The sequence below is a fragment of the Amblyomma americanum genome, chromosome 8 (assembly GCF_052857255.1).
Source record: "Amblyomma americanum isolate KBUSLIRL-KWMA chromosome 8, ASM5285725v1, whole genome shotgun sequence".
Lineage (NCBI taxonomy): Eukaryota > Metazoa > Arthropoda > Arachnida > Ixodida > Ixodidae > Amblyomma > Amblyomma americanum.
Window position 1 is genome coordinate 85,785,622 of NC_135504.1, and position 12,044 is coordinate 85,797,665.

The window sequence follows — 12,044 nt, forward strand, 5'->3', positions numbered from 1 at the left end:
GTAAACCCGTACCAAGTGCTCAGAAGATTTAGGGAAACAAAGTGGATTCAAGACATTTCAACTTTTGAGCATGGCTAAGAAGCGGGTTTCAAACAACGGTCGACCACTGACGATGCAGCAGTTCTCACCTCTCTTCGCTCGAGTGTACTCGGACTTCTCAGAATATTTTCAAGGATGAGTCTACTGAGCAGAAATTAAGCACAGCCAGCGTTCTGCCAGCCCAAGCAAGTGTTAAGATGCTTCAAACAACAGGCGGTTCGAGTGATTCCGTCTGTTATACACGATTTCATTTTATTCGAGATAGGCAACTAACATGACCGAATTTTATGTTTTTGTTAAAGATTCGTTCATGAGTCAGACACAACGTGTCTTAAAGCTCTGTTTTATTTGTGCATGCAAGATGAAAGTCTCAATAATCCGAAGAGACTTACAATGATGAAGGAAAGCCTGTCCGTTTGTACGCCAAAGGTTCGTTTATTTTCAAGCTTCAGTCTTCGCGTTGCGTCTGTGCAGTGCAATGTACTGATTAGTGCTTATCATTACCTTTTAAAAAAAAGTTATTTCTGGACCCCTGAGCCATTCCATCAGAATTCACAATGCACTGCCGCAATATTAGCGCATTGGTTACTGTTTCTTGCGGCACCAGCGGTTTGCTGCTTAATTCATTGCTCTCATAGCGCTACTGTTCGAAAAAAAATGCGGACAAATCTATTTTTGTCTATCTCTACTACGCGACTGCATTAAAGCTGCGCGAAACAACTGAAAACCTAAAAACCTAAAAATGATGACCACATACACTGAGTTTAAGGCAACTTCTGCTCTTGTATGCATGCAGCTCAATTTCAGCAGAGCTGCAAGAGACAGACTCGTAATATGCTTAAACTGCGTTGGTCACCTCGCTCCGCGTTAATCAACTTAGAATACGCTGAAATCAAACTGATTCTCAGTGAAACATTTGTAGACGGCAAAACATGATCAGGAAATGCAGCTACCTTGAAAACTGATTACTGTGGGCTTCGGTGTCTCGTTTCGAGACATCGGATCCGTACTCTTGTTAGAAAGGAAGCGTCTAAACGCCGTTTACACTGCGTTAAGGAGGCTGAGAGAGATCAGCAAAACTGCAGCTGAGAGACCTCGCTCGTGTCATAGTAGAAACGCTATAATATATACACACACACACATATATCGAATGTTCAGTCCACATTCACGGCGTACTTCAGCCTGCCCAATTATTCTTTGCCTAGTTGTTGTTTTTCAGCTACGCATTTATCAGCGAGTACGGCTCGTTTTCACTGAAAATGGGCCAGAAATATGAGTGCAATTTTTTCGGGATTTGTGTTACATTACATTATATCCTCAGTCAACATAAAATTACTGCGTCATCAATATCGCTCGTTCATCAGCTTTTGGTTAAATAAGTTGTATGCATGTTAACCTGAATCTTTTTATTTTATTCGTCGGGCATTCTTGATATTACAGATAAGACTCGAGCGAACTAAGTATTGCACTGAGTATTCTCGTGCTTGAAGGCCAAAAAAAGTGCAAGGATTCCTTCTGATAGTCAATGTCTGTTTCTGCCAAATGTTGGCATTGAAGCTTATTTGCCAGCCCCATGTTCAGCGTCCTAAACATTTGAAGCAAAAAGCGGTGAGCATTGCTACCGAATTCTCCAAAACGGCTTTAGATACACCTGTAAGGTTAGGGGCCAAGTGATGTTTAATTTGTGCCATACAAATAAAAATATATAAAACAACCAAAAAATATTCTTCGAGAGCACATGTTCTTTCATGGCTTCATGTTTAACTCTTGTGGCAAAATATGGAAACTCAAGTCGAAATACCTCCAGCCGTGAGTACTTTCTTTCACTGGGAGTGCAAAAAATGCTGTAATTTATTAACACAAGTAGGAAGACAAGTCGTTTTAAGCTATGAGAATGTGTTCCGCCCTTGCGTTCAGGGGCTAGCTCAAGAGAGAGCCAAACACCAATCTGAAATGTCACCGATTCCGACCATTTGGCCTGAAATGTTGCGCAAAGAAAGTTAAAAAACAATTGAAAAGTATTGAATTTCGATTGGTAATTATTTCCGATGCTTTTCTTCAATAAATGTTTTGTTTGGGAGCAAAAGAAAAACAAATCTGCATGCCGTTCGCTGAAGACGTAAGCAAGACCCTTGCATACGAATTACGCAAGAGCACAATAAAATTCACAAAAGATAATAATCTTGAACATTAAGATTGTCAGCATGGGAAGGAAATCGAAGAACGCAAGAAATTGCGTAATCAAAGCGGCGACGTGCGAGAGCACAGGAATCTCATCATGATGCCTTCACGACGAAGTCGGTTGACCGATTACACTCCCGTCAATCTATTACGGTCAAGCCGACGTACTCCTGTTTGGGAAAGTAAGGAATTAAGTAAATGCTCTATTTCAGTACTTGATTTCGTGAGGGTAGTAAAAGGAGAATTTCCTCGTTTCGTGCTTTTAGTGCTGGTCGCAGATTTTCATGATGATTTTAAAAGCGGGCAGCGGCCATTTATACGCCTATTCGGAATATTTCATACTCACAGTCTACTGAGTGCAAGCACTGCACACACTAAGCGACGAAGGAAAATTATTTTTCATTTCTTACAAAGTAGAGCCTTTGTCAAAGGTACACATTTCAAAGGGTCCTCTTCGGAGCCCTTCAGCCGGCTCTTCTTGCGTACTCACTGACCGTCCTCAACCCTCTGAAGCTTAGCGCTGTCAAATATGCTTAAAAGCATCGATACATGGCTGGAAAGCGAACGGAAGATGGGGCTGCATATTTCTGACAAAGACTGTGCGTGTGTGGTAAAAGAGGTTGCAGCACAAAAATGTTTTCATTAAGGAATGCATGCAGAGAAATGTCGCAGCCTTGAACACAGGTTTTTCAAAGCGAACCTTGACAATGGTTCAAAATTCAAGCAACGCGGAAAATAGAGGCGGAGTGGAAGAACACAGCCACGAAAGGATCAGCAGCAATGCTGGCGCTGTAGTCTTGTGTGTTCATTCGTCTTACCCGTACTATGCGCTGCATACAATATCCACTACGAGTAACGGACTGGCCTAAGAGAAATTTAAATGAATTTCTTTATGTACTCTTTCCCTAGCTTAGACTCTGGAGGGAGAGTACGGAGGCTTATTTCCCCGTTCAGTGTTCAGCTTGACCACCGCAGCAGATAGAAATTATGTCTGCTTTATTATTTCTTCCTATAATGTGCGCTTTACGAGCGCGCATTTATGGAAAATTAACATGTTGCCGCGGCTGTGCCAAATTAACATCTCGAAACGCAGTTACGAGCTAAAGATAGTTTTTAGGACTCGATAGAACAGAAAAGTCGGTCACGGTGCCCAGAGTCGTATATTACGCCGCTCAATAATCGCAACGGCGAACAAAATCAGTTTTTATTGTCTGATAGTCAGAGAAGCCAAAGGCTTCAAAATTCCAGAACTTACCACTTATCTCGTGAGTTTCTTCTTGTTCGGATGAGGATAAAACATTTCTTAAAGGGTCTAAGGTTTGTAAGAAAAATTATGTTTAGTGGACCTCAATGTAGATGGCATGGAAACTGTAACCCCCGACCTTGCGCTGCTTCCTTTGGTGACCCTCCAGGAGTCACCGAATAACTGGACCTTGCCATATCGCTCCGACTCTTGTGTTCTGGGGCAGTAGAGAGTTATTAAATAGAACGCCCCAACTCATGGGGGCGACAAGAAGATAGTGGGCCCCAGCGATAAGATCGCCAGCACAGGAGACCTTTTTAATAAGGGATTCCTCACAGAAAAAGCGGCAGGGTAGTGTTCCTGGACTGCAGCGCCATTGTGGCTAAGAAAATTCTAAAAATAAAATTATCGAAATTATTATGTTTTTTGTTTCATATATCTGGTATTTTTTTGTGCAGCACTAGATACGCATATAATAACCGAAGCAAACGCAACATACAAAAGATGCATTTGACCTTCCCTTTTTATTAGTTGCCACGTGCAGCGCCATCTCGGTCGGAACGCGCCAGGTAGCTATCGCAAATGTAGTTATTTTCAGTATTGTTCGTGCGCTCATGGGTAAAAATTACTGCATAAATAAGACAGCAGTACGATAACAGAACATCAATTTTGGTCATAACTTTTCGGGCCAGTATCGCTCACCTGTTTGAACATCACGTGCTTTCCGACATCGAACGTCGCGTATTCGCTAAGCGTCAAAGCTGTGAAATTGATCTGCACCAAGTAATCCGAAATTACTGTTCCGTTCTAAATTGTGTGGTGCGAGCACCCCAGAAAAGCTTCCTTTTCCACCCCTGCTGAACCCTATCCCGAACAATGAGGAGCCCAATCCCACCAGCAGGTGTACAAAAGCTTCTTGATTCCCTTTCCTGCCATCTCTCTGCAGCACTGATAAGAAGAAATGTTCCCCGAATGCGGTAGATAAGAGTAGTGCTTTCTTCCACGTAGCATAGGCATGAGTCATTTGTGGAGACATAATTAGTGCTACCCTTAGTCAATTTTTCTCCGAAATGGCATACGAGTAACAGCCCCTACCGCGAATTCTTCTCTCATTTTTATGTGCCATCCTCTTTCGTACTCGGAAATTCCGAGAATTTGGTGCAGGGGTGTTTTTCGTTGAGCACTTGAAACTAGAATCATATTCGGGGTATCCTTGAATGCCTGAAAACGCCTTGAAATGTGGAAAAAAGTTGCCTTTTGGTGTTCTTCACTGTTCACAAGAACGAAAAAACCACAATACTTTCAAAACGAAATTGTCTCCAGAGGTAACTCCTTACTACACTCCTTAAATATGGTCTTGTTGATCCGTCTGGGAGACCACTACGCATCTGGAGACGTCCATGTGTTTGCTATTCATGTGTTGAGTAGGGCTGATACCGAGTGTGAGCGGTTTGCAGATAGTTTATCCAGACAAGAAAAAACTCTCCGGATGTGCCCATTTTATCTCGGACTTCGTCTAAAAAGCGACACACTAGCCCTGTAAAGCAATACCTTGTAATAATGGCTTCCATGAAGTCATAAAGTGGCTTTACGAACAATGTATGGTTCAATATAAAAAAAATAATATCTCATATATGTACATGTAAAAGTAAGCAAGTGAAAAGATATTTCGACCTCACAGGCGGGCTTATGGAGGTATAGAGTACAGAATTTTGTTGCAGTATAAAACGCTGACAAATGCTGCAGCTGGTGCCACAAGCAGTTACTAGAAAGATCTAAACTTGGCTCAAGTCACGACGGCCGCGAATGGTCGCGAACAGGATTTTTCGTTTCGCTTTGAAATTTAGGACAGACGTTGGCTGTCCCCAAAGCAAGCCTCCGCGCGTATGCCGGGACTTTGTCAAAGGCTTAATTATATCGGCTTTTAAGCTGCAGCGCTGGAAGAACTAGGGGTGCGTTCCGCAAACGTTAACGTTAACGTTAACTAGAAGTAAAGCCACTAATACCCCTGTCACACGGGCATTTCGAGGGCCCTCGAACCGATAGTCGATCGACTCAAAGGCGATCGAGCGCTGCCCAAGGTTGCTAGCGTTGCTTCGAGTGGCGCCAAGTGCACTTTCGTACACGACACATTCATGGTACAAAAGCATGAACAAACATTATTCGCCTAGACTTTAATGCGAGCCGTCTGTACAATAATTCTAAAATTGTATCAGACTGGTTTTAAGCGCATTAATTTGGGTTGCGGCATTTGCGTTGTTTGCGTACTTTGCGTTGACAACATGGCGCGGCCCCCTGCCCGCCCGCTTCGAAGCGATAACAGCTTCGTCGCTAATCCCTCAAAGCAATATCATGTTTTAAGCTGTTGTATTCGCCTTCGATTTGCCCATTCTTAACCTCGCATAAAGTTTCAAGAGACAAATAGCTTTTGCTTTTAAGATATCAAGGCAACTTCCCATGTGTTAAGCCTGACGAAGCAGCGCTCCGACGCAGTTGGACTGGCTTGGTTTTGGCTAGTCTTGTATTAGAATGGCTACAGCAGTGTCTGCATCTGTCTGTCGCGTACGAGCAATTAAAAGGGTTTTAAACGACATGCGCGTATGCGTGTATTTAAGCATATCGTATACATTTGTCAAATATTTTTGTTATCTTTGTAAAATCTTAAGTAGCGATTGTGGCGCCACACAAGCGTAGCGTGAGACACGAGAACCATTTCATTGGCCATTGAGATTTGCCGTGTAGCAGCGAAACAACTCCTTCGAGTTCGATAGAGATTGAGAATCTCGAAGACCCTCGACTCGATCGGCATTGAAACTGGCCGTGTGACAGGGGTATAATGCGCCCTGGAGTCAGAGGTATATTAGTGTTGCGGCGGTTTCTCCCCAGCTGTGACACAACATGAATATAGAAACTCGCATATTCAGACCATCTGTTGGCGTTTTTTTCAATGCATCATTCACCTTTTTAACCTTTCAGAGCGAACACGAGTCTCGGCAGTGAGTGGACATATTCAAAATTACGTTTCAATGTAGGGAGTTGAAGCTGGGTGGAAGGGGCTGCACGCCCTTTTTCTTCCTGCATCTAAAGTAAAGGTCCTTGACAAGCAATACCTCCTAACGTCGAAAAATAACAACTAGCAGATTCAGCGAGAAAAGTGTATTCTCTCAATGGTTCATGTGTAAGGCAACTTGCATGTTTTGGTCTAATGAACGACATGTAATTCGCAACAAGATAAGCTCGCGAAACTGACGCCAGCTGCACCTCCCCGACGGAACAAGCTGCAGCGGATTATATGAGACAGGGCTAGTGACAGAAACGGCATTGGCTCATCGCGCAGATCCCCGCACCTATGACGGAAAAGAATTCCTGGAATGATTAAGTGGAAGGTTAATTTACGCAAATGTGTTGACCCTGCGGATTGCCCCTCAGCTCACAACCGTAAATTTCGCGCAGTGAACCTTGCTCTTAATATTGCATGTGAGTTAAAAAATCTCTCTGCTCGCCGAAGCTAATGCACTTTTACATCTTGATAAAGTGTTTAGGGACCTAAAACCACCCAAAAGCTTTTTTCATTTTCCAAAGAGACGAAATTTGAAGAAAATAATACACCGAAAAAATTCATTTTGGTCGATAAATCATCAAGCTAAACAGCAATGCGACGCTGCCACACTACTCAACAGGTTGCAAGGAAAGTGAAATACTCGGTTATATAAATTTTTTAATGTATAGAAATGCACTAATTAATATTTTGTGCTGTACATCAACTTTATCTCTATCATCTTGATGGAGATAAAGTTGATGTAAAAAATTTGTTTTTGCCATACATTTATTTCCGGTGTAAAATTAGGGTTTTAATCGGACTTGTGTGCTTAAGTGAAGGACCACGTGGCAATATTTTATAATTCAAACAATAACTAAATATACCGCCATGAGAATGTTTAGCCAAGTACAGGCAATCACTGAGCGAGGAAGCAGTTTATTTTAGAGCAGCTCTGACAAGTTTTGTTATTAACCCTTCAACTTGAGTGCCGCGTAGCCTGATGCAGCATAGTAATACTAAACATCGCGCATAGCGTAGCAACCTGTGCATATCACCCTCAGAAGAAACTCAAAGAAAAAAAACACCAGGAATAAAGAAAAGCGATGACGAAGTCTTCACTTGAGCAGCCTTAAGGAATTGATCTTGCTGATTGGTTCCGACACTCAACGTCCATCTTTATTTCTCCAATGAGAGGCGATAGCTACCTTCTTGTTTTAAACATGTTTCTTTTTTTTTCTTTCATTTATGGAAGCGTTCAAGAAGTGACATCAAAATGAAGTTCGCATGAAAGACAGGAGAACTTTTGATAAGAAAAGCTTGTCTATTTCTAAACCTCTTGTTGAACAAGGGTTTTTGTATCCTGCAGAACTGGTGTGTCAGTGTGGACACATTTTCACGAAAAACGTACAGGCTTTTCTGAAGCTAAAAAAACCTAGTATGTTCCTTCCTACCCAAACAATAAATTCACAGTGAAGACTAGTTGAAGATTCAAGGGCTATTTGCTAATCGATTATGTTGTTCTTTAAGAAAATCAATTCCCCGTCCCGAAACTTCGAGAACGGGAAGAGGAATTATGTATGATGTTGTTTCTGTTAGGTCTGAAAAGTCACAGAACGGCAAGAAGGCAAATCAGTCATACTGATTCATAGTTAGTGCAAGGCTTAGTCCATTGACCCGATCAAGAAGGTTGTGATTTGTTGAAGCTGCTTCGAATAGCAGGGACCTGTTTCCAGCAACGGAACTGTAGCCCGAAGCTGCGAGTCTGCTATTATCACATGCCGCTACCAGCCCTGCGGCTGGAAATAATAATGAAGTTAGAGATTGTTTTATTTTGAACGGCTCAAGAGTGGTCTGACCAGAAAGTGTCATGGCGAATTTATTTGCTCTACACAAGGATAGCTTAGCGACCATTCCCCTATGTATATAAATCCGAAAAGGCAAGCACCTGGTCAGGGAAAACCTTATTACAGCTGTGAACTCGGTGAATGCCCAGAGAAAACGCAGATCGAGCCTCCCCCCACCCCCCGTTTTGACAAACGAGGTGGATGCTGAAACCCCTAGTCTATCACAGCAGTAACTTGCAGTGCTCTAGTGGTGTAGCGTTTAACCATTCTATATCAAGAAATCGCAATAAGAGATTCTCGGATTGTATATTGAAATATATGCTCTCCACCGTTAAACCTGCCTATTTACCCAAACAGCGTTAATTCCAAATTACATTGTCATACACTTAGCCTGCACCGTTCTAGCAAAAATAAGCAGACCTCCGTTCCTGCTCCTTGGCAAAGCAGAGCGTCCAAAAGGCGTTGTGTTTAAGTGCTGCACGTTTCATTAACGACATTGTAGTTCAGACACTCCCAGATTCGAAAGATTGCTCAAGTGCACAAGACCGATGTTTTTAATTCTGCTATACCATATCAGACCGGCATCGGAAGGCGAAGTTGCGTTGTCTTTATCGGCTTTAGTTTAAATGCCGTTGAATAGTGGAGTTTGAAGTTTTTTTTGCTTTAATTTCTTTCTTTACGGCGCCTTTTTCGCATTCTTCGGCTTGAAGCTACAGTATCTGGTGGCATGTCTATAGCCGCGTTTACATGAATGCGACAGTAGCGTATCACATTACCTAGCTTATTTCGCGGAGGCGATACGTTACTGTTTACACGTGCCGCATCAAGTGTGGTACGACAGTGGCCCTCCGACTATTGCCCACGGCAGAGGGGTGCAGTCACTCCCATCTTGAGCAAAGTCTGCTTTGCTGTCCGGATGGAAAGGGGGGGGGGGGGGGGATTGCTCTGGCTTGGTATATTCTGGCTTGGGATATTTTGTAGGTGCTGTAAACTGCCGCACAGAACCGACGATATTAGTCCACAGGATTGCAGGCAAGAACCTATCACCACGAAAAACCTTTTAAAGGAGAGTTGATTCCAGCGCCTTAATTCCTAGCGCCTTTTGCAGTGGCCTGGACATATTTTGTACTCCTGTTCATTTATGGCTACTCCTACAATTTTGCTGCCTTTTGCCGGCTCGACAATGAATCTGCATCTCACAATCCAAGTACTTTCGGAAACTGTGACCGCTTTAATCTGCAGCAACATTTGGCACCCGTAGTACGCGTTTACGCTGTTGGCAACACCGCGAGGAAACCAGCACAAAACTAGAGACTTTGCGATGGGAAATCAATTTATAAATGATAGTCACCTGCGTATTTCAGGGGTAACTGAAATAATAGCGGTGCAGTCATCACATTTGATGTCACTGCGTTGTAGACGTCCTAAACAGAACCAGCAAAAAACGAAGAAAATCGATTGGCCTTGCGTGATATGTATAGAAGAAAGGGGGAGGTAGCAGCGCCGCGAAACGAGTTGTATATCAACATGCTTGAAGGAAGGCTCGTATATCTGTACTGCACTTGTTCTTCGAAGGAATGAAAAATTTCTATCTGTGAAAACGGCTACTCTTTTTAATATTTCCAACCCTCGAAATACACCGGCAGTAACCAGAACAGACTTTCTGGGCGCAGTACACATATCAAGTACGAAACAATGCTCGAACCACAGCGTGGCGGGCGCAGTTTCTTAAAAGCGGGGAATGGAGCCCAGCTTGTTGAACATGGTTTCTTATTGCACTCTGCAGACGTTGTGAAAAAAGCTAAGAAAATTAATAACAGGGCCGCTGCGGTGCCTAAGTCGTTACGGCGCTCGGCTGCTGGCCCGCAAGACGCGGGTTCGATCCCGGCCGCGGCGGTCGAATTCCGATGGAGGCGAAATTCTAGAGGGCCGTCTGCTGTGCGATGTCAGTGCACGTTGAAGAACCCCAGGTGGTCGAAATTTCGGGAGCCCTTCACTACGGCGTCCCTCATAGCCTGAGTGGCTTTGGGACGTTAAACCCTCATAAACCAAACCATAAAATTAATAACACTTCCACACAGAGCGGAAGCAGATAACTCTATTTATTCATGAATACATTTTTTACAAAGAAAAATTCGAAAGATAAAAAAAAATAAATGAGAAAGAAAGTGATATGAATGAAAAGAAACTGCGCAATCCAAACGTAATCATTGTGACATTGTCACCATCTCTTGTTAACTTCCTTACAGGGAAACAGGAGAGCTGACACATTTTCTTGTTTCTTTTGTTTTTTTTTCTTCTAATTTCTGTGTTTTGGCGCAGCTATTATTGCTGGTGCTTTCGACTGCTTTGCATGTTCTTCTCATAGTACAAAACAGAGCTTTCAAGCCAGTATGATGTAATTGCACTTGTTTCTTTTTGGCTTTTAATAGCACGTTGCAGCGTAAAAAACCGTTATATAGAGTTCTAAAAGAATTCACGCAAAAAAATAAGCACTGCAGTTATTTATTCTTAGTGAGTGAACCTCAGTTTACGAGTTCATATGGCGACGACCGCAACAAGAAAATAGTTATTTTTACTCTGAAATTTTTATAATTTATTTACTTATTTCTTTTTTCTTCCCTTCTTGAGTTCATTCCTTCACGCATGCAATGTGCCAAGCGGGTGCAATGCACGCAAAAGTTTTTAAGAGCACTGTCTCCATCCGTCTTATTCTTGACCGGCAGTTTTTGGGCAGGCCGCATGCCTATTGTCGATCTTTTCATATTGCCTATCTTTTTTTTTTGTCTATCACATATTGTCTATCTTTTCAACGACTAAACTTTATTCCCATTCCTTCGATTCTTTTTCCAATCTTTTCTTGTTCGGGCCTTCCAAAGGCAGATGATTAAAAAGTGCACACTGTTTTAACCGAGGAAAAGGAGCACCGCAAAAGCATGCAACCACACAAGAAGGAAGTACAAGGCAAAAGCGCTGACTAACAACTGAATTTTTTTGATGGAAGGCACGCCTTAAATATGGCGAGCAACAAAGGTGAAAAGGAGAAGAGCGAACAATCTAGAAAGATAGCAGCAAGCACAAGCAAGCATCAAGACATGAAAAAATCAAACATTGGCTGCTTCTAAACAGTCTACCTCTGCTGCAAAAAGTGCACTCCCTCATTAACACTTTTTACAGCGGAGGTAGACGTTTTAGAAGCAGCCAAATTTTACGAATTGAGGGTGAGGGAGAGCTGACGATTTATTGTCGAGGGTAATAAATAAGGTAGGAAAGACCCTTGGTCAGTGTAAGTGTTTCAAGCATACGTTTCCCGTGAGCAGCGTTCCGCTGCCCTGCCGACCCTCCCCCGCGGGGACAGCACGCCATCTCGAGCTGGGAGGACTGGGAGGTCCTGCTTATGTCTCCAGACCCGACATCGCAGCTTGCTGCGGTGACTCGGGCTGCCGACGTCATGTCCCGGCATGACCTACTTGATGCAGTGCGGGACCGCGCAGTGGCCCAGGGACCCAGCTGGGTCTAAAACTCATTTGTACAACAACGTTTTCTGTCTGTCTGTCTGTCTGTCTGTCCGGTCTCGTCTGATTAGAGTCCACAGCCTGCTTGATATAGGTATCATCAGGGGGGGCAAAATTAACTGACAGGGTTTCTTAGTATTCATACTAAGAAACTATGGTAGGAGACCCCCCTCACCTACAAG